We start from the raw sequence: 27,876 nt of genomic DNA on the forward strand, positions 1-27,876 counted from the left end.
TCATAACAAAAGCATTTAGTTTATTTGCTGAATGTCATTATTTACATTGCCTCTCAGTGGCTTATAGTGATCATAGCTATGAGCTTCTCAACAAAGAGAATGCAGAAAATGTGCTTTATGAGAGTAAAGCAAACTACCAAAGTCCTAAATACAGATTTATGTCTTGTATCCCTGGGAATTACCCCAAATTATGGATAAATTAGCAAAGAGTGTTACTATTGTTAATATCACTGTGACATGAAAACACCAGACTTAACACTGCCACATAAATGCTGGTCATAATTCCTATTGTCACAAGTGTGTTACCTGAAACACTCAGTGTTGCTTCTTCATTTCTAATAAGAGCAAACCATCAAGCCTTTTACAATACAGATGAAACCACAGCAGCTATATACAGCAAGAGTTTCTAGGAAGAAGGAACAAACTAACTAGAGGAACTAAGAAGTTCCTTACTGAAGGATACTCTGTTCTGCTTTTTACATTGTATTTGGCTACTTCACATTAAGTCTTGCATAGTTAATATTTTTTATTAACTTCATTTTAAGAACTTTTCTATTTTGGAAAGTATTATAGTGAGCAGTGTACTGAACTACCTATGCAGATATGAGTAATAGTTTTCAGTATATTTGGGACTCGAATTCTCTTGTATATTTTGACAAAAATCACATTCTATTTGAGGACAAAACCTCCCCACTCATCAGGTCTATAACATTTTCTTTATTCAAGCAAAATAGTAGCAGATACTTGTGAATCTGGCTTTTGTAAAAAGCAGTACTCTGGGGTCCCTTGACAGGGCCTGAAAGGACAGAGCAAGCTGGTTTGGTTCTGGGCTATGATACCATGTTCTTCTATGTTTTGTATTTTCTGTTGTTCCTCTACGCCTTCTACTTCCACTATAGTTCTTCCTGGAGCTCTGATGATGGAGATCCTGCTAGAAGTATATTCTTCTCTCTGTAAGGTATTAAGAGACCATCATCTTTTCAAAGGAGGGTTAATTCTCATGTGCAAAAACTTACAGAACAAGCCTCACAGTACAGCACTATAAATGGTGTAATTTAAAGCATACACAGCAGGTACAATGAATAAAAGCATCAGAAAAAATAGCAGCCATTTGGAGTAAGGGCTACATTGCACTCATTTAAAGAAATAAGCATCTTTAAAATATTGTTAAAATTCATAAGAGTGTATCAGCAGAGTCTGCATTAGGAAGGACACAAAAGGAATTCTGGCCACAGAGCTGGAGAGACAACTGGAGTATTTACATGCACCTGCTTTTCTCCCTTGAACGACCTGAATGGGGTAGATTAGCAGGCTTCTAACTGCTCCACCAGCATTTTCAAACCTTGATGTACCAAATGCTGCCAGCATCAGATATTTATGCATTTGTATCATGATAAGAACGCTCATGCAGCTTGCTCTAATAATAAAACATGACATATTTAGCACATTCCAGTAGTGAGAGGAACCAGACAAATTTGAAAGAAGGGTGCTGTAGCTGTATCTCCCTGCAGTGAGACCTGTGGCACACAATGGGGTTTCTAATAACACAGCTTCCTGTTCTGATGGCGTGCCAAGTTTCCAGCCTTCCTCTACGTTTTCCCAATCCTTTCTCAGGTTTCTTTCATGAAGAAATCCTTTTGTCTGTGCCAACACTACTCATATGTATTGAGATCTACCAAGTAATTTTACCAGGGGCTCGTTTTTTTTATGGAGACCCACTCGGCAGGCAGAAACGTGAGAACTCTGTTTTCGGCTCTGCCAAAGTGTGGTGCACTGCTGCCGAGCTGTAACCTCAGCATGGTCTCATCGCCAGCCTCACCAAACATTGCTGCAATGATCATCTGCTGCAGGACATCATCAGTGTTTGAGACTTCACTGATGCCTGACAAGGTGCCCATAGTTATTTTATTTCCTCTTTCTACCCTGCTGCCAGGGTGCTTTGTGGGCTGGCAGCTCCTGAGGAGGTTGGGTGGGCGAGACAGGAGCTACAGGGACCAAGGCGAGAGTTCCCCAGCCAGGAACAGGGCACAATGGACACTGGGAGCAGCTCCAGCCCTGGAATTGGCCACCACCCTGGGGACAAGGATGGACCAAGGGCGGGCTGGGGCATGGGCATGAGCCCCCAGGCATACCTGGGGGCTCAGTGGGGCCCATGGCTCGCCAAGGCAGGGCTGTGGAGAACTGGAGGCCAGCCCTACTATGACATTGCTGGGACAGGGGCTGACATCTTTGGCAGGTTGGTACAGGGTCCTGGGCCATAGGCAGAGTTGAGTAGGCCCTAGGGAAAGCCAGGTAGGGGCACTGAGGCCTGTCATTGTCCTCACAGTCATGACACCACAGCTCCGCTGCACTCAATTTCCCTTCAAAGCTGCTGTTAAACTTCCACTTCTTCATCCTTCCCACCTCTGCTGTTCACTTGAAGAGGGAGAGGGCTGGCCTGCCCTGAGTTGGGCTGGGGCAGCTGCTGTGCTGCTGGCTGTCCTCTCTGCCTGCCAGGTAGACAGGCTCATCCTGTGTGCATCAGACGAGACGTGGCTGGGACGTTTCACAGAAGAAATTGTGGGCAGCACTTCATCATTCCATGCTTTGCTGTTATTTGAAAGAGGAAGCTCAAGATGTCTTCTAAGAAAAAAAAATTCTTAAATGCCCAGATAGTATTCTTCCAATCCTCAAAAATGACAGATCAAAACTGAACATAGTTTGATATAAAGTTACAATCATTTTACATCTGTCTTCTGACAATACTCCTATTGCATTTTTAAAAGGAAATAGCTGACCTTTACTTAGCAGCAAATTCCACTGCTGACTTTCTCTTCAGTTTTTAATTATATATTGTATTATACATACAGTAAGTATTTTAAGTGAAGATATTGTGTAATACTGCCATTAAATTTGCTGTATCATATTTTACCCTCAAAGGTCTATTTTGCAGATCAGTATGTATCTATTTCCCACAGTCCTTTTTGAAGAGCACAAGGAATAAATTTTCCCATAAGAAAAATGCATTTTACATACTTGTTTTATTGTCAGATCATAACGAGTAAGTGTTGCACACAAATCCAATATGAAACATTCAACTTACTGCAAAATTTTGAGGAGGCTTTGCAGCTTTGTTGGGCAGCCATAGGTGAAGCTTCCAGTTATTGTAATGGGGTGTCTACTTGGTATTCCAGGATCACAGGATCATATGCTTCAGTGTGGGGGAGGGATAATATCCCTGATGAACCTTTCAAAATGCAGCCTATGAAACAGTTAGCATGCTTAAATAGTCAGCATTTGAAAAATAAGTAGGCTACACTAACAGAGATGATTTTCAATTTGCTACTGCAGTTATCAATTCTGCATTGTCTGAGATTCTAGCTGCAGTTCATTTGGTCTGCATTTTATCCCACCAACCATTTCTATCTGTAGTGTTGCTTATTTTCAAAAACAATTTTAGAGCTTTGTCTGTTATTGTAGACTAACACAATAATTGCAAATATATGTTTGTAAGAAGGAAAGTGAAGCTTGCTGTATAGCACCACCACAATGTAACATATGGATTAAAATCTCTACCACAAGCCATAATAATTTCATGCTCTAGTTATTTCATTGGCTAGTAATGCTTACCCATATGAGCAAGTTGAGCTCTCCTAGTTCAGCTTCCATGCCATGGTTCTTTCAACTCTGAGTAGATTCTCTTCTAACTGTAAACTTCACTTTGATGATCCTTTCTATGTATCTGTTAGCTCTGAAAGGTGCAAAAATTACTCATTGGGCTGGGGAATGTAGCTATAACCTCGGTGCTTCTTTTTGTGCTAGTTCCAGTGTGCTACCTACATTGCTAAATAGTCTTTGATTTTGCATTTTACTCTTTAGCAAAATCTAGCTCTGGATTAAGTTTGGCAAATCTTCCTTGAGTCCTGTGCCTCCAAGTTTCGAAGTCATAGCTTTCTTCAATCGTGCATTTTCCTTCTCCAGTTCATACAGACATTTTCCTTGTTTTCACTCTCACTGCTGTGAGGCGGTTACTCATCCTGCTTCCATACTTGGAATGTAAATTCCAGATGGGTTTTGCATCCCTGACTTAGACAAATTCCAGATCTCTGTCATGTTTAAGCCTCTAATTTATTCAGTCCGTTCAAACACATCAATTACTATATCTCACCTATCAACATTTATTCTTATAGTATTAAAAAAGGCCTCCAAATGTTTTAATTATTGAAACAGCTTTGTTCATTCTTCCATTTAATTTTCATCTTTCAGACAGGTGGGGATGGAGAGGGGACTGCTCTGTTTTACTTCAGACACAATGAGCTCTCTCCCTGTCATTACTACCTACCTAAAATTAGACTAAAATAACATCAGTTTGTGCCCATTAAAAAGAAAAGTGTTTGGTTGTCACTTGCACAATATATGGGCGGTACTGGTATTAGTAACTCATGTTTTCCACTGTACATCTGCATTTTTGAACATCAGCCTCATCAGAAGTCTCCCTCGTTCCCATGTTTCACTAACAACTGACCTGTGATGTTTGCAGGAGATTTTCCTCCTTCCAGTTTCTATTTGTGCTGAGAAATTCCATTATTCATCTGCCATCAAGATCCTGAATTTTCCTCCCATTTTCTAGGAAATAACATAGGTATCCATTATTAGTATTGAAAAGTTTTGTTACTGGAAATTTTGTATAATGCTTCACCTTTATGCAATGTTACCTCTCAGACAGAATGCTGGCTGCTGTCACTAGACAACCAATATGTCAGACACTGAAATTAGTTGATAAATACACAGTAAAATGAATAAACTTAAATTTACAATATAATGAACATAAATCCTGCTGTCCTGAACTGCTACACCATTATACACTGAAGATGATTATAGAATCATAGAATCATAGACTCAACCAGGTTGGAAGAGACCTCCAAGATCATCCAGTCCAACCTAGCACCCAGCCCTATCCAGTCAACTAGACCATGGCACCGAGTGCCAAATATGCCTGTAAAAACAGCAATCTAACATAGTTAAATGATGGATTTAGCTAACTAGGACTGACCAGCTATGCATTTGTTAAAATTAAATCCTTTATCTTATTAGCAGTGAAAATTCTTTTATACAAACTGCAGTTATTCTGCTGAAGTGCTGCTGCTTTTGACCTCGTAAGAAGCAGTATGCCACACAACCTTGAGGAGCATGCATAGGCGTACCAGAGCGGAGCAGATTCAAATTTATGCATTTCCAAGAAAATTGAGTACTTCAAAAATCTTTTACTCATTCTGCATCACAAACATGAATATGCACAACTAATGATGCAGCAATCTTCATCACCATGTGAACAGGGGGCTGGGCTAGAGCACTTTGAAGCTGACCCATGCTATGATCCTGCATGAATTCTCCCTTCCTTGAAAATTCTTTCACAACCACTATTCCACATCCAGATATACACAAAACCAGATAACAAACCTTTGTCAAATAGCTCACATCAGAAATCTGTTTCCCATATAATTGCATTTCCTTTTAGGTAGCCAAACTCAGGATGCTATCATCACCATACATGCCCATTTGCTCACAAATGACCATGTATTATTCCTTTTGGTTTTCCAATCAGTCAGCATCACATGACAATTGTTCATCTCAGTGTCATCTCAAATACTCTTTCCTCCCTTAATAAATGCTACTTTTAAAAAACTCTCCTCAGATTCTTCACCTCTCTCAGATCATCAATTTTGTTCAAAGCTGTTGGTCTTTCATGAACCCTGAGTTCATTTCACAGCTGCAGCAATTATCTGAAATACTTTCTACCTATCTGGCTATAAATAAATCCTTTTTTAGTCAGAGTACTTCTTACCCATTTTTGTTACTGTACTTTGGCAGCACTTGAAATCCATCCTCAAAAGTACAAGCTTGAACATAACACTGGAATGGAACCAAAGCATTACTAAGACAAAGGAACAACAACCAGCACATCAGTAGAGCCTAAACCTCAAAAGCTTGTAAAAGAAGCATTATATGTGGTTCAGAAGAGTGAGGGAATGGATAAATGTATCAAGTGTGAAATATTATAATTTTTCATTCATATCTATCAGCCTGCCTAGGATTATGCTCTGCTTACCAAATACTGTACACATCTCTCTAAAACAGCAAGGTGAGAGGTAGCATTGGTCACCTCAATGGACAAAATCCACAGATAGGTCTGTATAGGTCCACTGTAGATGTATCTCTCAACATGTTTTGCTGCTGAACTTCTGAATACAGAGGGTCTTTCCATTAGAGTCAAAAGAGAGCAATGGCATGACTACTTAGCTAAACATATCTTAACATCTGCATAGTTATCAGATCAGTTCTTGATGAGGTGTAGTTTCTGGATGTATTTGTAACAAATGAGGCCACAGCTCCCCTTCCATCTAAATGAATGTGGGCTTCTCTGCACCTCCATTCAAACAGATTAATTCCTCACATGCACCTGATAGATGTTTGGTTTATAGGTTACCTTGCTTCTGACTTGAAGATAAACAGTTCATTTTGCTATTTGAGATTTTGTGAGTGGCTAGGTTAAAATACAAAAGGAAGGCAATATTAATCCATATCCTACTAAAGGTTAAACTCCTCTGGAATCTATGAGGCTTGATCTCAAAACTTTACAGGACCAAGGCTGCTCACAGTTTAAAATACAAGACTGACAAAAATAATAGAAAGTTCTATTTAATATTGTCTCCTTACCTCTTCAAATTAGTGAGAAGTTTTTATTTTATTGAGGGAAAAATATTGGGAAAATTACCCAATAAAGTGCCCTAAGTGTATTACTCCTCTTGATCAAAAGCCACCAGAAAAAAAAACAAACCTGTGAGAAGCACATAAAAATAGGTATTACATCCTTCTCTATAGCAGAGAGCATGTGAAAAATAATTACAAGACAGAAAAAGATGAAAGAGTCAGAAAAGTATAAAACTCTACTGAATTTGTACAATTTACTGTTATTTGTAAAAAATTCCTTGTATAAATCTGGCAGACAGTCTTGTATGGGAAGTGATAAAAACCTGCAGCTGCATTTCTCAGGAATTGTGACCATTGGTTTCTGATATTTGGGACTGTTCAAAGTCCTAAAATCCAAAGAATGCTGAAATGCCATTCTACCACCTTTGCTACCAAAAGAGTGCCAGTGAGTTTAAAGCTGAAATACTTCATCTGGGGTAAGCATATTGTTGTTTAAATTAATAAAGTACACCATATGCTTAAAGCAAAAACTTCTGGCATCTACACACTGAAAGGGGAAGCTGTGCTCCACCCTAAACTGTGTTATGGCCATTGGCAGAAGCACACAGTAGCCTCATATGAACTATGGACTCTCTAAACACTGTCAAGGCAGCCTTCATTTAGGAAGAGCTGCATAAAGCAGGCTCTTCTAGGTTCATCCAAGTTCACTTACAGAACACTGTACCTTGCATTTGTGAATTGGTATCCCAAATCTGCGAGCAAACAAAGCAGTAATGATATGCTGGAAAGGAAAAAAAACGATGACACAGAAGAGCTTGAGCAGACATAATCATTAATGGAGTTCCTGTACTAGAGTACCACTACTGAAATATGAAGCCTAAAGAATTTAAGACTTAGCCTAGAAAGCATCCTATCTAAAAATGCTAAGATCAGGGCTTTCCCTTGGCTGCTACAAGTAATTACCTTTTTATTGCTATTCAGTAAACAACTATTTGAGAAAGATAAAGTAGTAGCACTAGGAGTTGCAGGCAAGCCAGAAGATAAGCACATTCAGATAATCAGCACAGTATGTTAAGTGAGTTGTCAGAGGAACATAGGTGAGTTGGGGAGCGGTGTGAAGAAGGACTAGAGGAAAGAGAGGAACGAAAGCAGTAAAAAAGGTTTGACTTAGAAAATGAAAGCTGCTGAATGCCAATAATGTAAATTATAATAGCTGTGGAGAATTTCCTGGTAACAGAATTAGTTCTTCTGAAGTCAAGAGGAGTACAGTATTTTCAGGTGATCTCTGTTGTTCAGGGATCTATTTCCCTCATGTTGCCAGCTGTATTTTGATAACTGCGTTGGGTGAGAGATTTCTCCTGCTGCAGATTCTGACATCTTTCTTTCCTATCAAGGAAACAGCTTGAAGCCATCAGTTCCTTTGCTTGTCAAGGGAAATTTTTTGCTCCTTGGCAAAGTTCCTGCTCTGTATTTATTCCCTTTGTTTGGATTTCTTTTCCTTCTCAATGATGTTTTCTGCACAAAACAATTCTCACCCTCTCAAGGTTAGACCTACCATATGCCACTCCAAGAAGTGACTTCTGAAGGCTGATGATCATCTGTCTCCCCTCATCCTGTACATTTTCCTTCCTCACAAGTAGGGTGGAGCAAGAGGAGGCAGCAGCAAGGACAAACAGATTTATCTGCAATTTCTGGCCCTGTGAGACCATGCCTGTGGGACAGGCAGCCCCTTGCAGTGACTTTATTTGTTGCCTTTTCTTCACTGAAGTTGCTGACAGAGACAACTAGGAAATCCGAGGCTTTCTTGGTTTTCATTCCCAACAAGCCATGAAGAGCACAGTGGTATACAGCTCAGTGAAGTCATGTAGTTTTTCAGAGAGTACTGTGTGTGGTTTGTAATTCTGCAACCCCGCAGTTTTCTAAGTAATGGTTCAGTACAAAAACAAAGAAAACACCACCTCCCTGTGCTAAAATGAAATAATTCTATTTGTTACTGCCATTCCTAAATTATTTCATTTTCAGGGGAGAAAAGCTTTCCCTCAAATTTCCAGCTACCTACCACCAGTTTTCCTGGGTTTTAATATTTCACTTTTTCAGAGCAAATACCTTTGGTGATCCTGGAAGCATTATTTTATTTGAGATTACTCCTAATTTACAGTGGTACAGCTATTAAAATTAGTGGAATTACAGGACTATAGCTGCCCTGTGACTACTGTTTCGCAATCAAAAATGGCAGTAAGAGCTTAAAGCTTTCTTAATATCCCCCCTGCCCCTCAGCTGTGCCAACACAATAGCTTATAGGGCTTCTTAAATATCAATCATTAAAAAATTGTCAGCACTAAGTCAGGGAAGTGATTCTTTTAAAAAAAATAAAAGAAAACAAACTTGAAAAGCTGTGCTACCACAACTGAATGGGTAACATGCTATGGGCAGAAGAGGGAACAAAAAGAGGGAAGCAGCAATACCTCAGGCTGATACTGCTGCATGGATAGCAGTAAAATAACAGCCTATGCAAGATCAAAAGTGACATCAGACATGTAACACCCATTGAGCCAGTGTTCAATTATCTATGATTAGATTATCTACATTTCAGATCATTTGTGCCACAAATGTCAAACCAACCATCCTGCACCCAGCATAGGTATTATCTGAGTCCCACCACGGTATAAATGTCTCTTGAAAGACTGTGCCTGGCATGAAAACAATACATGTACCTTCCTGCAGAGCCAGAGATCATAAATTCTGTTGAACCAAAGTTGCCTTTGTGAAGAAACAGCTGAGGCTTCTCCTCACCATGTTCCCAGAACCAGGAGTGACAGACGGCATGCTGCAGTCACACCTCACTGCTTCCCCTCAGAAACAGCTCAAACGTAGCTGGGCTTTAGGCCAACTGCAGCCAGCTTCATGTGGAGATAGCTGAAATGATCCCCAGCACATGGGATTATGGGAGGCCTTTTAGGTCAAGTGAATATGATATGGATCCAGTTTAGATATCTGACCCAACAAACTCTCCTGCAGGGAGCTAAGGAGATAGCATTGACACACAGCAATGAGAATCCTAGCCAGTTTCTTGAGGAAAGTATGGGACCACAATAAAGAAACTAAAAGTTCTTATGTGACACCATCAGTGAAAATTTTACACTATAAAGTACTACTTGCAAAAGAAAACAGGAAATATTACAGTTAGGAGTAGGATGTTGAAAAGCATTCAGTCTTTGGCTCAGCTCCAGCCTGACTGAGCTGGATGACACAGAGGATCAAGTTGGAGTTATAAGGTGACTATTGTCTCTTATAGTGCTAACTCGAAGCTTACAAACACAGTAGTTTTCCCCAAACTACAATTAAAACAATCACCTCTCAGTGTGGAAGTACATTTTAGTGCTAGATAGGAGTCTTGCAGCTGATTATTCTGTATTATTTATATTGCACCGTAAATGGGTTTGCATTATTTTAAAATGATATGGTTTGCCACAGAAAAGCAACTCAACTTCCAAGTTAACACAAATATTTTTACTCTAGTAACTATCACTTTCCCTTCAATGGATCATTAACAAGTCAAAACTAATTATTTTCATTCTCTCAGTTAGATTTGGGACTTTCTCTTACATATGTTTTGTCTGCCCTACAGAAGCAATATGCATAAAGCCAAACAGGCTTCTAGTCTGTTCCTATGTTGCTATGTTGCTATTTTGTTGCTGGGGACTGAGTGGCTGGAAAGCAGCCAGGCGGAAAGGGACCTGGGGGTACTGATAGATAGTAGGCTGAAGATGAGCCAGCAGTATGCCCAGGTGGCCAAGAGAGCCAATGGCATCCTGGCCTGTATCAGGAGCAGTGTGGCCAGTAGGACAAGGGAGGTTATTCTGCCCCTGTACTCAGCACTGCTCAGGCCACAGCTCGAGTACTGTGTCCAGTTCTGGGCCCCTCAATTCAGGAGAGATGTTGAGGTGCTGGAAGGTGTCCAGAGAAGGGCAACAAAGCTGGTGAGGGGCCTGGAACACAAACCCTATGAGGAGAGGCTGAGGGAGCTGGGGTTGTTTAGCCTGCAGAAGAGGCTCAGGGGTGACCTCATTGCTGTCTACAACTACCTGAAGGGACACTGTAGCCAGGTGGGGGGTGGCCTCTTCTCCCAGACAACCAGCAATAGAACAAGGGGACACAGTCTCAAGTTGTGCCAGGGTAGGTCTAGGCTGGATATTAGGAAGAAGTTCTTCACAGAGAGAGTGATTTCCCATTGGAATGGGCTGCCCAGGGAGGTGGTGGAGGCACCGTCCCTGGGGGTCTTCAAGAAAAGACTGGATGAGGCACTTAGTGCCATGGTCTGGTTGACTGGCTAGGGTGGGGGGACAGGTTGGACTGGATGAGCTTGGAGGTCTCTTCCAACCTGGTTGATTCTATGATTCTATGATTCTATGATTCTATTTTGTGTGGTATTATATTCTGTAGTAATGCCAATTCATTTTGGCACAAGGAGTTGACCAGCTTTCCACATCTTTAAAGTTGTTTACATTTGGAAATTAAACTGATGACATTTGTTATCATCCACTTGATTTAGAAAGAATGGTTGCATCACCCTCATTTATGGAGTAGAAAGAAAATCAGATGAGAAGGAACAATTTATTTACCTGTAGTTCTCAGAGTCTCTCTAGGCAGCTGTGTTCTAAAAATCCTCCTTCTGGCATTTCTGATGCCACAGAGACAGAAATACAGCAGCTTGCACACCACTTCTTCGGTGCCGAAATGACTTCTAAATCCTCAGGAAACCAGCTGGACTGTTTGAACCTCCTGTTGTCTGCACCTGTATGTGACTCAGTGTGAGCACAGTATTTTCTACTGCTTGTTATCTAAGTCAAAGTAGATTTTAATTGTTTCTTGTGGTTTCTGAATGGAAAGTGGCTCTCAAGACCACAGCAAAAAGGCTTAAACTGTCCGACACCTAACACAGTAGCATGCTTTTCAGACTTCATTTTTACTATTGTCAAATGAGTCAGAACCTCTTAGCTTAGCCAGATATCACAGACAATCCCATGTGGCAATCCACTGAAGTCAAAACAATTACTACAGGGATGGATTTGGCAGCACAGCATTTTGAACCTGAGTTCCTTCAAGCAAGAAATCGGCACAAATGTACAAGTCTGGCTGTGTTTGAAGGTTCTGTTTTGCAGCCATCTGTGCAAGCTTTTATTGTTAAACAGGAGTAAAACAAATTCTGGACTAAGTGATATTCATTTATACATATCTGTGATATGTCTAGGTAAAATAAATAAACACACAAAATTAGGAAAGCTGAAAATAACTAGAAAAAAAGATGCTTTGAATTATTAGAAAGCCCAGAAAATATTGTCTGAATAGAACACTAAGCATCTGGCCTAAGACATATTGGCACTGCAAATTAACATCAGAATCCCAGTATTATTTCTCAAGCTAAAATGATAGATTCAGCTGAAGGCAGTTTACTGTTGATTTCTCAGATAAACCACAAGAGCTGAAATGTTGTCTTCTTTGTACCGGTGCATCAGATCTTGTATCATTTCTGCAAAAGAAATAATGTTCTTGGTTACTGCTTGCTAAATCAACAAGTAATTACACGGTGAAACATCCTGCTACAGTAACCCACTGAGGTTAAGAACTGAGTAAATGCTAAAAATGCACACGAATAACAAACTCCCCAGAGGTGCAGTTGTTCACAATAATTCTGGAACCCTTATTGCACGTCATGCTTCAAATCTGAGAAAATCTCTTACTTTTACAGTTCAGAATACAATCTCTTGTGGGGATAAGTTGTCTTCTATTACCAGCTGTGAGAACTTTCTTGAAGGATCAGTTCTTGCCAAGACACTGACCCAGTCTGATCTCAAGTCTGATCCAAAATGGTATTTTCTATGTATCAACCCCTTGAGTTCCCTGCCATTTGTCAGCTGAAGAAAGCAGGATGGATGTCGATTTCAGTTACTTTTTTGTCACTTTGCTTTACCAGTAACAACCATTTCAAGGATGTGGCACCTAAATAACAACATCAGTTTGTAATTTTTTTCTCAATCTACCAACTCAACAATGTTTTAAACTGTGCAGTCAGAGTTCTTTTTTATAATGCAGCTTTGCTCAAAAACTTCATCCACGTTCTGCTTTCACTTCAAGATGAGACAAGCTTACAATCAGTTTAAACAAAGGGACTCAGGGTTTAACTACTGAAGTGCTCTCAGATTCACACAAGATCAATAATGCTGCTAATTAGCAACATTATTTTTGCTTTTTGAACACCTTTATATTGCAAGGAATGACACAAGTGCTAGATACATACTCACCTGAGCTGTGGAGCAATCAGCACCACAAAAGTAGTTTCAAGTGGACACTAACCATTCATACTTGCAAAGTCTCTCTGTGTCTCCAGTATACTCTGGCATAGAGCAGTTACTCTGAAACAGCATGTGTAACCCAGGAGTTAGCAAATCTACACCTGGAGTTGTGCGTGTTCAGCAGCCAACACCAGCCAGATGGGCACTGACACTGACTTCCTGCTCTCCAGGATAGCAGCTCTTGCCTCTCCACCATCAATGCCCCAACTTGTGGAAGCCTAGTCAGAGCCAAGACTCTGGGAGCAAGATAAGGTCGGAAGGGTGACATGGATGGAGTGGAGGTGGATGAGGGAATGTAGCTGGTTTATTTTAGTGGAGATGACGAAGACAAGTTAAAACCAGAGGCTTCAGTACATGATGCATGGACACAGGTAGAGAAGTGGTGTTAACAGGGAAGGTGTGGAAGCATGTATCTTCCTGCACATCCATGTAGATCAATCAAGAAGTTCGATGCTACCAGCTACACCAAAGCTGTCCAATGGATTAAGCCAGGGAGCCTTGCTCTGTTATCAGCCTGGTATCTTTGTCAGGGAATCTATGCTGGGATGGATAACAAAGTTTATACCCAGGAAGCTGATCACATGCTGTGACTGACCAACACTCTCCCATAATGGAAGAAGGCTTAGAGCCATAAATTCCTGCCATAAAACCTGTGACAGAATTAGTCAAACAATTAGAGCAATGGGATACTATAGAAAAAACTCATCTGCAACCTAACAGCCCAGTATGGCCTTTTAAGAAACCAGACAGGATATGGCTCATGACTATTGCTTGTAAGGCTTTCAATGAAGCACCACCAAGCCCTTTTATCAGCCCCTGTTCCCAGCATAGTAGATAATGAACATGCTCTTCTGTAGGCAGGAATGTTAGCTACAAAATATACAGTCTTTATGATCCCAATACAACAGCAAGAGAAACCACAGTTTGCATTTACTTGGAGTAGAAGGCAGCATACCTTTTATTACTCACCGCAAGGTTTTAAACATGGCCCCACCTTTGCTCAAGCCATGTTAGCTAAAGAGATAGAATCTATCATTCTTCCATCTGAAGTAACAATTGGAAGACATGATAACAAAAAGGCTTTCTAAACCATGAGTGCTATTATCCAGCATTTACAAGAATTAAATACCAGTGTTCCTGACTTGAAACGGCAAGGACCAAGTCAAGAAGTTACATTTTTAGGCCCATGACAGATAGAAGGACAGAAAATTGTTCCAGGACCAGTATTAGCAGAAATATAAAGCATTTAGTCACCTTCTGATAAAAAATATTTACAAAGTTTATTAGGAACTTTGGGGCTTTTGAGGCCAGACGTTCCTGGATCCAGTATTTTAGGGGAATCTTCCATTTGCTGAAGAAAAATACAAAATGGAATTTGGTACAGCACCATCATGAGACATGAAATGCTTTAAATGATGGCATTTTACTAACTAATCAATGGGAGTCCTTAATCCTGCACACTGAATTACACATCACATAGGCATGTTACACAGGATATCAATGGGGATTATGGCAATGGTGTAAGGTAAGAAAACTTGCCTATTACGTTTTGCTCTAACTCATGGCAAGGCTTCCAACTACAGTCCCTTTGAGAAAGTGCTGTTAGCTGCATATGAAGGGCTCCCATTAATTCAAGAAAGGGAAATCCAAGTTAGAATCATAGAATCATAGAATCAACCAGGTTGGAAGAGACCTCCAAGATCATCCAGTCCAACCTAGCACCCAGCCCTATCCAATCAACCAGACCATGGCACTAAGTGCCTCATCCAGTCTTTTCTTGAAGACCCCCAGGGACGGTGCCTCCACCACCTCCCTGGGCAGCCCATTCCAATGGGAAATCACTCTCTCTGTGAAGAACTTCTTCCTAATATCCAGCCTAGACCTACCCTGGCACAACTTGAGACTGTGTCCCCTTGTTCTATTGCTGGTTGCCTGGGAGAAGAGGCCACCCCCCACCTGGCTACAATGCCCCTTCAGGTAGTTGTAGACAGTAATAAGATCACCCCTGAGCCTCCTCTTCTCCAGGCTAAATGGGTTATGTGCACCCATTCCTATTTTAAAACAATTTTGAAGTGGTAAGCCTTAATAGTAGCCCAGGAAACTGCTGTGCACTGATGGGCTCTGTATATATTTCACCAGGTGACAAGCAGTGAGACAAAAAAAGAAGACAAATGATCAGAGAGTGCAGGGTGAATTGGGATGTCTACTGAATACTCCTACCTGCCCTCCCCTCCAGTAATTGTGCTCTAATATGTACTGCCCTGGGAAGATGAGACAGAAAACTTTGTTTCACGGTGGTGAGAGAAATGGGTGAAAAACAATCAGGAAGTAAATGGTAGAGACATATTAGGAAAAGCATACTGGAAAAAGCTTTACGATACAGGCCAATCTAAGTGCATATCCATGTGACATGTATGTGCCAACTAATAACTGAGGCAAAGTGCAATCAGATGGCTGATCATTTGGCTAAAATTAATGTATTGCAAAACTTGAGGCAGAAAGGGCTAAGGCACACTGAAAATTGCTATTTATTTCAACTGACTGCAGGGAGAGGATGGCCAGTGACAAAAGCTCTGGCAATATTTATTGTACACACGTCCCTTGTTTTTCAAACATGGTTCAGTACCTGCCAAAGGAACAACAGTTGGCTGATTTCAGGAACGATAAACTACATTATATGGGTCCACTACATTATATTGGTCCTTCAAAGTGAACACTTGAAGATTGGAAATACAACCTCACAGGAGCATATGTTGCATAATGGATGACAGACCACAGTTATGGCTCCAAAATTCATGACAATGAACACACATTTGAACTCAACCAACAGAGACACTCATGCATGGAACAAGACTTCCAGTGAATACAGTGATTAGTATGATTCGTGACTACAAAATCAGACACCAATGGGACATAGAACTAAACAAAAAGGGAGTGACCTTCTATCATGCAAACTTGCTGGGTGGAATTGGTACAGGATCAGGATTACTGAATTAATTTGATACTGAAACTCCAGTAAGTTCATATCAATACTGCAATGTCTGTACTGAAAGGAATGAAAGGCAGTGTAACCAGAATGACTGCAATCTGGCTATCAACAGAATTACAAACTTCCCTATGAGACTGGCAAGGTACTTGGCAACTTTAGCAACACACAGATCTATCACTGCAGGCCTCATTACTAGCCACCAAAACTACACCATAAGAAAAGAGCTCTGGTTTATCTTGTATTCCCATTCAGTTAACTAGTATATATCAGGTGAATCAGATTTGGGTAGTCACTGAAAGTAACAAAAGACAAACCTTAGGAATAATGTTCCACAACTTTGTGAAAGACAAATTCATAGAGGATGGCTTTAAACTATTGAGGACCCTTACTATAATGCAGCTAGAGAGCAGTTAATATTCCAGGTAAGTGCTACTCACACTAAAATCATATCATTATGCCAATCTGCTGTCATTCCTACCTAAAGATTTTAACAACAAAGTGTGGTTTCTACAATGCAGGCCATTGTTTGCATGGTAATACACATGACATTTATAAAACAAGTGAACACTACATCTACAGACTATCAAGATGAGGATGGACGTGCTCAACCATGCCTACAGCTCAAAAATTATGCAGCACAAAACACTTTTCTGTTAGCTTCATCTGGCAGCATATCTACAGTAATGAGATATGAGTATATGGCAATAGTTTCGTTTGTGTGTCTGTATCTACTTTCAATATTATGCACTTTGAAGATTATGCAAATGCTGGACCTGGCAACATTTACTGCTGCAATATAATGTATGTTTTTAACCAAATAATCCATTAGATTTACAGGTTAAATTCTTGTTGACTGAACAAAAAATGTTTTATTTTGCATTGTGTAAGACAGATTAACATGGGATGTGACCTTTGATTCACAAGATGACTTTCTCAGAAACAAAAAATGCCAAGGTTAGGCAACATGTTCAAGAAAAGCCTGGATGAGGCACTTAGTGCCATGGTCTAGTTGACTGGATAGGCCTGGGTGATCTTGGAGGTGTTTTCCAATCTGGTTGATTGAATGAGTCTACAATCTGTCCAAAATTGGAAAATATTTAGATGAAAAACAAGTAAAAATTATACATAATAATACTGAACTTATTCAATTAGTGAAAGCTTCATGTGGAGCTATTTAAAAGAACCTGGACACAGTACTGGACTTTGATACACATAAAAAAATATGATATTACCAAGATCAAATGGGGGAGAAAACCTTTTCTATATGTGGGAAGTAACTGACAAGATGAAGACTCTACCCAGGTTCGAGCACTCACACAAATTAATTATGCTAATATTTTTATTGTGACTGTAAATAGTATTTCACATCATCAAATTCAGTTGACAGTAAATTGCAGTGTGTGCTCAGTGTCTTTTTTCCCAGGAAGAGCAATGAGTGATACTTGCAATGTGAATATTTGCAAATGACACTAGATGGAGAAAATATAATGTAAAAGTACTTTGTAATACAGTTACAACTCAGTGAAATCAGACATCCTCATGAGTGTTTAGATTCCAGGCACTACAAGATTTTCCAGCAACTGGTAAGGTGCTGCAAAACTTCACTGAATGCTGGACAATATGTTTGAGTGCGCTACTGTTCCATCTGACAGTATCACAGGCACTTAGATCAACCACTTTCCTAATTCATTTAATTCAAACTTCTCAAAAGCAAAGTAATAAGGTCTTCCTGAGGAATCATTTTCACCTAAAAATAAATCTGCAACAGTTAAAGAGACAATAATGTATACTAATACATGAAGTACTAATTATAATGCTCTTGTGTTCCTGTACATTTGTTCTTGGCTGACCCAAAAGCCACTTACCAGGTTTATCTGATATTGGCTTTTACAAAAAAATAGAATATAAACCAAACCAACCAAACAAAAGAGCATCATTTTAGCAACTTTAATAGCATTGCCAAACTTCAGTCACTTGGGATGAACATTTCCACGATGATTGTCTGCCTTGGCTGTTACCAACTTCATTCAAAATTCTTCATAATAATACTCTAACAATAACAGCTACAGAAAAGCCCATGCAGAAATTAATATTTTTGGGGTTTAGAACAGGGATTGACTAGCTTGAAGCATAGCCACAATCTACACAAAGAGGCTAAAGTGAAATTCTGAACAGCTTTTCACTAAATAGCACCATCTAACCAGAACACAGAATCAGACAGTGGTCCTGAAGAAGACAATGGGAGATGATGATGATGCTCAAGGCTAGCATATAATGTAAACAACCACATTCAACAGCTTTTCCATGCTTGAATTTGCAACTGCAATGTCTTTATTTGACTGTGTAATTTACATCTGTACACTTGCATGCACACATAAATGCAACAAATATACATAACAAATAGATACAATAAGTCAAAACGACTCAAGTTTTATAAGAAAGAACATATTATCTGACAAAGAAAAATTCAAACTATTCTCCAAATTTGAACATGTAGCTCCATCCTCTTTTGGCAGTACCATTCAGGCTCCATAAGATGGCAGACCTGCATACATTTAACAGATGTTAGTGTAATGACATTGCTGTAAATAGGTTGCTTTAAGATGGTTGCTTTAAATGGATGGTTTTTAAGTCAGAATGTTTTGAATTATATATTTAGAAGTGTAATTAACTTTGCTAATTAGTCTGTATTACCTTTCCCATACTCAGTGATAGCTTTGGACATGACCTAGATACAGCACCCATTAAACAAACAAACAAACAAAGGTAAAAAACAAGACAAAACACAACAAAACTAGAATTATCACTTAGACATAAATGATTTGAAATTGCTTGAACTTGACCAATGAATAAGCATACAAATGGTATTTATTCCAACAGATTCATTCTAGCAACTTGTGCTTAAAGTAAGCTATGTCTTAGAATATAACTGATGTCCTGAATGCATGAACGCTCTTGAGTTTAGAGTCTGCTTTACAAGATGCTATCTGAGGCAACAAGGAATTACTTGTTAACTCTGAGACTGGTATATTAAATTCCCATTGAATGATCATATCACATCTAAAAGCTTTTTTTTTTTTTTTAGGTTCTCTGACATTAATGTAGTTGTATTATTTGTACAGTCATTATAGTAAATTAATAAAACAAACTGGCCTTACGACTAATATACAGTGTTTATGGTTGTTCTGGAGAAGGCTGTGTGATGCCTTTACCAGTGCTTTCTAGCCATTTCCTTTCCCTTTGTTAAGATTTCAAGTTTTTTTAAACTTAAGATTTTTCCAACACAAACTTTTAGGAAATGCATCATACCTCAAATGACCAAGTAAGAAATGAAGCAAGCTTGCAATCTCACTGTTACCTTTCACTTTTGCAGACACTCACTCGTAAACGTTTTAATTTCATAGGCATATATCATTTTCCCATAAAGGTTTCATTGCACTTGTTTCACTTGACTAGGGCTACAAGGAAATGTGGCAAGCTGGTTTTCAATATTTTGAAAGAATTCTTTGGAAAAAAGACAGTAAAAAGTGTTGAATCATAGAATCAACCAGGTTGGAAGAGACCTCCAAGATCATCCAGTCCAACCTAGCACCCAGCCCTAGCCAGTCAACTAGACCATGGCACTAAGTGCCTCATCCAGTCTTTTCCTGAACACCTCCAGGGACGGTGCCTCCACCACCTCCCTGGGCAGCCCATTCCAATGCCAATCACTCTCTCTGGGAAGAACTTCCTCCTGACATCCAACCTATACTTTCCCTGGCACAACTTGAGACTGTGTCCCCTTGTTCTATTGCTGGTTGCCTGGGAGAAGAGGCCACCCCCCACCTGGCTACAGTGTCCCTTCAGGTAGTTGTAGACAGCATGCCAGAAAGCAAGCAGCTTATACTCAGAAAGGTTGTGAAAAGAAGATCTCCATTAAAATAAAGGCAAGATTGGACGTGGCACTTGGTGCCATGGTCTAGCCTTGAGCTCTGTGGTAAATGGTTGGACTTGATGATCTATGAGGTCTCTTCCAACCCTGATGATACTGTGATAAAGGGTTCTACTGCCTAATAAGCAAACAGAATAAAGAAAACAAACTATCATGGAACTGAACACAAAATTCTTCAATAGCACATTGAGAATTTTATCCTGAAAAGCATAATTAATAAGAAAACTTTCACTAGGATAGGGCTGGGTGATAGGTTGGACTGGATGATCTTGGAGGTATCTTCCAACCTGGTTGATTCTATGATTCTATGATTCTATGAAATTGGGCTGCTGTGTCATACTCAGATTTGTGATGTTTTCATATGTAAACATTGTCTTTGAGAATTCTTTAGCGGTGACACCTTATTTAAAACACTGCTCCTTGGCACATCCACAGACTTCTTGCTGACTCACTCTTTCAGAATGGGGATTTGAAAACCAGCAATGGAAACACTCCAATACCAGAAATACTGAAGAATTCAGGTAGCATTGTTAAGAGCCTGTAACCTACTACTACGTCCATACAGTTACTGTATCTAGCTTTGCAGATACATTATGTCGGGAAGTTTTTGCTGGTTTGGAACTCTAAAAGCGGTCCTGTAAGCCTCTTAAGGGTGCAGAGAAGGCTTTGTTATTTGTTTGCTTCTGGTTTATCTATGCTTATTTCAATTAGCAACAGATGAAAGACCCTGCATGAGTGGTTATGGCATGCCTGCAGCTCCTTATGCAACAAGGCTGCAGTGGGTTCTGGCCAGGTCCAAGGCCTGAGACACCCAGCAATGTCCAGAAGTCCCAGATGGAGGTGAGCCAACCTCACCATGCCTCTACACAGCATTGCGGCTTGAGTTTAATTTTGCAGAAGCATCTCTTTGTGTTGAAAGATTTTGCAGGGTTTCAGCAAGATATTTAAGAGATCACTCATCGCTTCATCGCGCATCTCCTCCTCCAGCTGTCACTCAAACTGTCACTCCCAGTTGCAGTCCAAGAAGTGCTTCTCGCAGATAGTGAAGGGGCAGAATACACAAATTTGCACTGTCACATTTTGTTAACTCGGCACTTTGTGCTATGGGGAAGGAATGCGAAAAAAATACGATCTTTCTGCTGCTTTTTGATGCTGAAACCTGCCTCTAAACAGATAACGAACTGAAGAAAAGCTCCTTCCTGCCAGCTCTGGCTCGAGAGCCAAACAATTGCTGTTGCTGCAGGCTGCAGCGGCAGAGAGGCGGGAAGCGGAGCACTACGGCTGCTGTTACTGCTAGCAAAGTCCGACAGCCCTAGGCCTCGCCAGCCTCTGCGGGCGCGGCCGGGGTCTGACTCTGGGCAGCCGCCACCACTGTCGCCACCACTCCCACGGCCGGCCGCAGCCCTCCTCACAGCAGCCATCCCCACAGCAGCCATCCCCACAGCAGCCATCCCCACAGCAGCCATCCCCACAGCAGCCCTCCAGTACACGCACTCTAGCATCTTCTCTTGACGCATTGCAGGTACAGCGCAACCAATCCGAGGGCTTGACGCTTCCCAGCGAACCATTGCAGAGTCCCGTTAGCCAATCCGGTGCTCCTTGACAAAGTGCCGCCTCACATTCCTCGGCGCCGCCGCCGTCGGTTTCGCCTCCACAGGGCAGTAATCTTCCGCGAAAGGACGTAGGCCCTGCTGGCAGGGAAGGCGCCGGCGTGCAGCTTTGTATCGCCGGCCGGCCGCCCGCTGGTGGAAGCAGGCAGCTTCAACCGCTAGCTCTGCCGGCACTGGCGCTGCGAGGCCCGGCAGGGCGTGGGGTGCTGTTGGCGGGCCGCCTACACCGCGGGCGCGTTTTCCCGTGAAGCTACCGGCTACTGCCGGGACCGAGCCCCGCACAGACACCTCCAGCTTCGGCATCCCTCCAGCCCCGGCCTCTCTGGCCGCGGGAAAGGGAGGGGGGAAATAAAGTTCTACTTGGGAGACTACAGGAGACTTCTGGCGAAGCAGAGCGTGTTGTGCTTTGCTGTCCCGGCCCCTGCTGTTAGTTACAACGTTAATCGCCATCAGCAGCCGTACGTGGAGACCGGAGAGCCCGAGGCCTCACCAGAGCCCAGTCAGGCCAAGTGCTCGTTTCAGGCAAAATTTAAAGTCACTCCAGAGGACTGCGAGCCCGGCAACGGCTATCGGTTAGTATCGAGTATTAACACACCCTTTGAGAGTGACAACAGAGCTGATTGCCGAATGTACGGCGCCAAGGAGAAAGGCAAGCCCCTAACGTGGGGCAGGTGGGAAGCGAAGCTTGGTGTCTTAGAAAATTAGCATCTGCAGCAAATTTGAGTCCTCAGTGTACTGACGATTACTCCTTTATATCCTTCCTTTCCTTTGGGGTGTCTGATTAAAAATCCACCCCCTTCCCCATACCCACAGACCAAGTAACAAATACACTTCACTCTGAAGTGCAGGTCCTGCTGCTGTCTTTCTGTCAATGCAATGCTGGCCTGGACAGCGAGATCCCTTAACCTTATCGAGCTTCCAGCTGGAGCAAACTGTACAAGGAACTAGCAATGGTATCTAAAGAGGTTCACTCACAAAGGTATGCTCCCTGGTCCCACTGGAGGCTGAGGGATTGATACGAGGATCTTGGGATAGCCAAAATTCTAATGACAATGCCTTCCCCCCCCCCCAAGAATTAGGCTAGATGGCTGCTTGGCACTCAGGGACCCGTCATGGAACATACTCTTTTTTTTTTTTTCAGAAGCTTGCAGGCCAGCAGTACATCCCTGAGGACGGAACAAGATAAGACTAAAGAGAGAAGTGGGAGTAGGAGAAGGAAGGTATCTATATTTAAGTAATTTAACCCCATAATAATAACAAAATAGTCTAGTTTGAGTCTTTTGCATTTTGCTTATTTGATGCTGAATTATCTTGTTTCAGTTATATTCTAGTTGAGGAGATTGGTGCTCTGTAAGCACCTAAAATAGAATATGGAGATAGAGACAGCAGAAGCAGAATGGATGCCAAAGTGAAATGATCTGGAGTGCTGAGCGCTGCATCAACCCACACACAGGCCCACCCCAAGGACAGTGATGCAGAGAAGTCTTAGATGGTGCTCCCTGCTTGGAAAAATGATGTCAGTATTGGCAGACCCGAAACTAAACTGAAGGCTAACCAAAATAAATTCATTAAATGTACTTCCCTTCTATATAGCACAAAAATTTCATTCTCAGTGCAGTGCACCTTTGTATTAGCCTTGTACTGTTTAACAGCACTGCTGACAGCTTTACAGCCAGCACATAACAGTGCACTTACTAAATATGCATCCTTCATTAGCATCTAGCATACTTCTGCTACCACAAAGAAAAACAAGCCAAAGCCAAAAAAAAACCCAAAAAACAACAACAAAAACAAAACAAAACAAAACAATAGCCATACTGTGAGGAAGGAAGGTCAATGCCACTTGCCAGGAAAGATGTGCAAAAAGTGCTAGGTGCTTGGGATAGATCAGATTTTAAGTATGTTCTTATTTCACAGAAGCAGACAGCTTCAGAGTAAAGCAGGCAGAATAGAGATTTAATTAGGTGACTGATGTGAACTATACCTTCACAGAAATATTGGGAAGAACAGCAGGCCCCATGAGACACCTCTTTACTTTTCAGTTTTACAAAGAAAGACAGGTTTTCTTGGTACCATTTCTGGGATATCAGCAGTGGCGTGAGGTGCATTAAGGTGGACACATATGCATACTTTTGAGGGTCAGACATTTTAAGAGGCTGGACTTCATGCATGCTCACGTCCCCAAAGGCAAAACCCTAAAGTTCTAGACAAAAAACTCGATCAAAGAGAAACCTTAAGAGGGACAGCAGAACCTATATTCTGTAGGCATCAGATGTTCCTGCTGTTTTAAAAATTCCTTTTACTGAAAGACTTTAAAGGATGAGCCCTCAATAGAGGATTTCTTAGGTGCTGCCACACCAAGTTCTCAGGAGAGAGGCAGTCTGTTGGCTCTCTGGCAATAGGCTGTGGAGATTGAATTTACTTTTACAGTTTCTGGGAAGTGATACTAGAAATGTTATCCTCAAGGCTGTTGAAAGACTTAGGGATCTTTTTCCCCCTAAAAAATGGTAATCAAGCAGTTGGAGAAGTTTTTTAATTATTTACTTTTGCTTTACTATTGATGCAGGCACAAACAACACAAAACAACTGCCCAAAGAAGTGCAAGAATTCCATAAACTTTCTTCATGTACTTTATACAAATGAAGAAGGGTACTGTCTAGCAATGATGCTGGCATCAGTAATTTGGGATGTATGTATAATGCTTCTCATTTCAGGTCAGCCCCATAGTATGGTGAATTAAAATACTAAATGTCTCTTGGATGGCGGTATTTGACATCCATTAACTCAGGTGGATTTCATCTTGTAGCTTCTTATTTCAAGGAATCTGACAAACTGATAGAAATTCCATGTTCTGTGTGTGAGCGAAAGGAAGGGAAGTATAAATCCACAACTGATGCGAAATAGCATGGATTTATTGACTTCAGGGCATATCTACCATTGCTGAAAATCTCACCCAGAAACTATGATTTAAAATGATGATCAACCTTGATATTTTACCTCTAGCTGTAGCATGAAGACTTATGACAGTGCTACCTGACCCAAAGAAAGTTTTTAACAAATAATATTTACATTTTACAAAATTATAATTTGGCTTTATGTAAGGAAGGCTCAGTCATTAGACAATGTATCTGTGATTTTTACATACCTGTTGTCATATATATATTTTCATATGCATATTTGTTAAATTTAGTTGGGAGTTTTACTGCAAAACTGGTGTCCTAGCTTGCCCCTCAGGAATATTGTTTTGAAAATGAGTTACACACGGACAAAGGAGAGGTGTAAAAAACAATGCAAAAGGCTCAGTTAATAATTTGTGTTGTGTAAAAAAAGCAATCTTGACTATCTTCAAAGATTTCCCCCCTTATGTTAAATAGGACAAGCCAAAATGAGAAACAGCCATACTGCAGCTGAATGAACTGATTTCCACCTTCTCCCAGGACTTAAAAGTCTTAAGCATATTTGTTTACCATTGTTAATTATATCATTATAAGATATCCAATGGGTCAAAATGTGTACTATCAGCAACAGCTGTTCAGCTTTTATTAGTTCTAAGACAGAAATCTGAACCTATAAAGTAAATGAATTTTTGGCCCACTCAGTTTTCTAGCATATTAAGAAATTAAGTGCAAACTCAAGCCATTCCTAATAAGGTGAATACAGCTAAAAATTGTTTTATTTTTTGTTAGATTGTATCATGTAAAATTTTCAGGTAGTCAAATCAGAAACAGTGAGAGGCATGACCTAGGTATGCTTTACAATGTTATGTTACAGTGTGAAATACTTAACAAACACATTTAAATATTCTGTCCTATTCTGCACTTAATTCTTGAAAAATAGTGGCTGCAATTTGGCTTTTATAAAAGCACTAACTACAAAATACAAACAATAGGAAAGTGAAATGAGTAACCTCTGTTTATATCATGAATCATTGCATATTTATCTTTCTATGAAACTGGCAATTACAAAAAGAGATGGAAAACCCTGTTTTCATGTACTCCAATGTTTCTAGAGAACTTCTCACAGAACTATGAAGAAAGGTTAGGTTTTTAAGGTTGTGAAAGAGTTTTGTTCTTTTCCCATTTATTTTACATTGCAAGTGTAAAAAAGTAGAAGTACTTCGGTTTAAAATAGTTGTTTAATATGCAGTTGTATGACTGAGTTGATGTATGGGAGCAGGTCTGTAATTCCTATCTGTGCAAGTCCTTTCAAGATAGGATCTTTAAGGTTCCAAACTGAAACTGTGCTATGTTTAAAGTGCAAAACTTGTCAAATTATATGGCCTCAGGGATGCCAGTTTACATAGCTATGTAGAAAGGGATTCGCTAATTTAATTACAATATGTAAATAATTTAGTTCTAACTAACAGCTCAATCAATTTTATATCACCACCTAAAAGTTTACAAGACAGAAGACACTCAATGTGGGTAGCAACTACCATTATTCAATTATACAGATGGCCTTCTAACAATGCTCAGTGAAAATCCACAAAAGTATGTGATTTTGATACATACCAGAGAGAATAAGGCAGATACAAAGAAATCATGAGCATGTAAAAATTTGAGGAGTTCTGCCTGTGTCCTCTCTCTCTGTCTCTTTCAAATAAAGGAATAGTGCTCTATAGGAACATGTATGTTTCAAATTAAAGTAGTTACCAGGTCTTGAAATTTAAATGTTAAGATTATAGCAATTTTTGTTTTCACATCCTGCATAAATGTGGTAGAATTCTATTCTGTTCTATTTCAATGCAGTTTCACCCACTTATTCGCAACCTTGGTGAAGCTCGGAGTACTTTTATAAGGAGGCTGGCTAAGATTTTCACAGCTGCCAATGGCATTTAGAAATGTTAATTTAATTTTGGTGGAAAATGGGCTCCCCAGTAAACATTATCTATCCTATATGAACAGAATTTTATAGACGATGAAAAGCAGTACAACAAGCTCAAACCCAGGCTGGGTAGCTCACACATACAACAGGCAATATTATAGCCATGAAAACTAATTATTTATTTTAACCAGTTGCACAGATATTGCACATATGCACATATTTGATTTTGCTTTCGTGCAACTTCTTATATATTGGTGCACTATGCTTATTGCCATAAGACATATCTCCCAGTTGTGCATTTAATTATATGACAAACATGTTCATCTGTTCTTACATCCATTCTCATGGGGCAGATGCCTGTGATTTTTTTTCATTCTGATACTTTTTAAAAACTTATGTATAGATGAGAAAACAATTGCTACGTGTGAAGCCATGTTCGTCTATGTTTATATTAATGAAGCCAAGGTGGAAAAGCACACCTTGCATGCAAGTAGTAAAGTTTATTATTTTTTCAAGTTCTTAATAGAGTTTCTCCCAAAGAATGGACATGTTAATTCTTTGCAGAACCACTGATCAGCACTGTAACCTTACTACCACATTAAGGCAAGAGTGAGGAATGTAATACCTGGTAGAATGGTTGTGAGTCTTTCACTGTGACATTGTATTTTAAACACAAGTTAACAAAAGTGTGCTTAGTGATACAAAGTAAAATAATTTATAGCGCTAAATCTATCCAGGCAGAAATTCATCTTAACAGCTATTATACAGCCCTCTGTTCATAAGAAAAGCTCTGTAGCAATGAGATGGCCAAGATCTATGGTTTTAGGCACAAATGCTGACTGATTCCATGGCCCAGTCCAACTCCCACTGAGATCCAGGATACTTTGAATGAGACTGTGGAAGATTCTGGCAAATCATTTGACATTGTATGTCATTGGTATGACAGGGGCATTTCTTGCCTGCCCACAACTGAATGTAAATTTGAAGAGAACAAAGAATAATCATCAAAGGCTGTACAACTGAGCGAAAACAAAATTTCAAGGAGCAGGCGGAGGCCAATTTAGATGAGATTTTTTTTCTACATTAAATAAGCAGCAAAATATTAGTATTCTGTTTTGTTTACATTTACCACTGCCATATGTCAGATTAGGAAAAAAAATCCCCTTAGTCAGAATGTTATTTTTGAGCATTAGCTGTGAAATATTTTCAAATACAGAATGATGCAATTTAGCAGAAACTACTGCAGAACATAACTGTGGCACTCTAATGTACCATCCTGATTTATTTCTTAAATAAAGCAAGGTAACTATATTCCAAGTTGCTTTGAAAGTAACTTTAAAATTATTTTTTTAAAATATAAATTAATTAGCATGAGCCATTAAGAGTTAGCAAAAGTAAATACAAAAAAGGTTATTAAAAAAAAATAATAAATGCACAGCATTCATGTCAAAGGCCCTGTTACTCTTTGGCAACATTCAC

The 27,876-nt window shown here is 40.1% G+C and overlaps 2 long non-coding RNA genes across 2 annotated transcripts in view; one reads left to right on the top strand and one right to left on the bottom strand.

The window, feature by feature from the left end:
- Window positions 1-27,876, bottom strand: part of LOC135179608 (uncharacterized) — a 29,956-nt gene continuing 2,080 nt past the window's right edge. The window contains exons 2-7 of the long non-coding RNA XR_010304051.1: window positions 11,313-12,220; window positions 4,505-4,605; window positions 3,610-3,730; window positions 3,083-3,241; window positions 2,404-2,622; window positions 1-951 (exon numbers count right to left, since the gene is read on the bottom strand). This is a non-coding gene — a long non-coding RNA (uncharacterized LOC135179608). The remainder of the gene's footprint in view (window positions 952-2,403; window positions 2,623-3,082; window positions 3,242-3,609; window positions 3,731-4,504; window positions 4,606-11,312; window positions 12,221-27,876) is intronic.
- On the top strand, window positions 21,624-23,233 carry LOC135180921 (uncharacterized). The gene is made up of 4 exons (XR_010304607.1): window positions 21,624-22,145; window positions 22,417-22,552; window positions 22,715-22,793; window positions 22,894-23,233. It is a non-coding gene; the product is annotated as an uncharacterized LOC135180921 (long non-coding RNA).

This window comes from Pogoniulus pusillus, chromosome 1, assembly GCF_015220805.1.
Source record: "Pogoniulus pusillus isolate bPogPus1 chromosome 1, bPogPus1.pri, whole genome shotgun sequence".
Classification (NCBI taxonomy): domain Eukaryota; kingdom Metazoa; phylum Chordata; class Aves; order Piciformes; family Lybiidae; genus Pogoniulus; species Pogoniulus pusillus.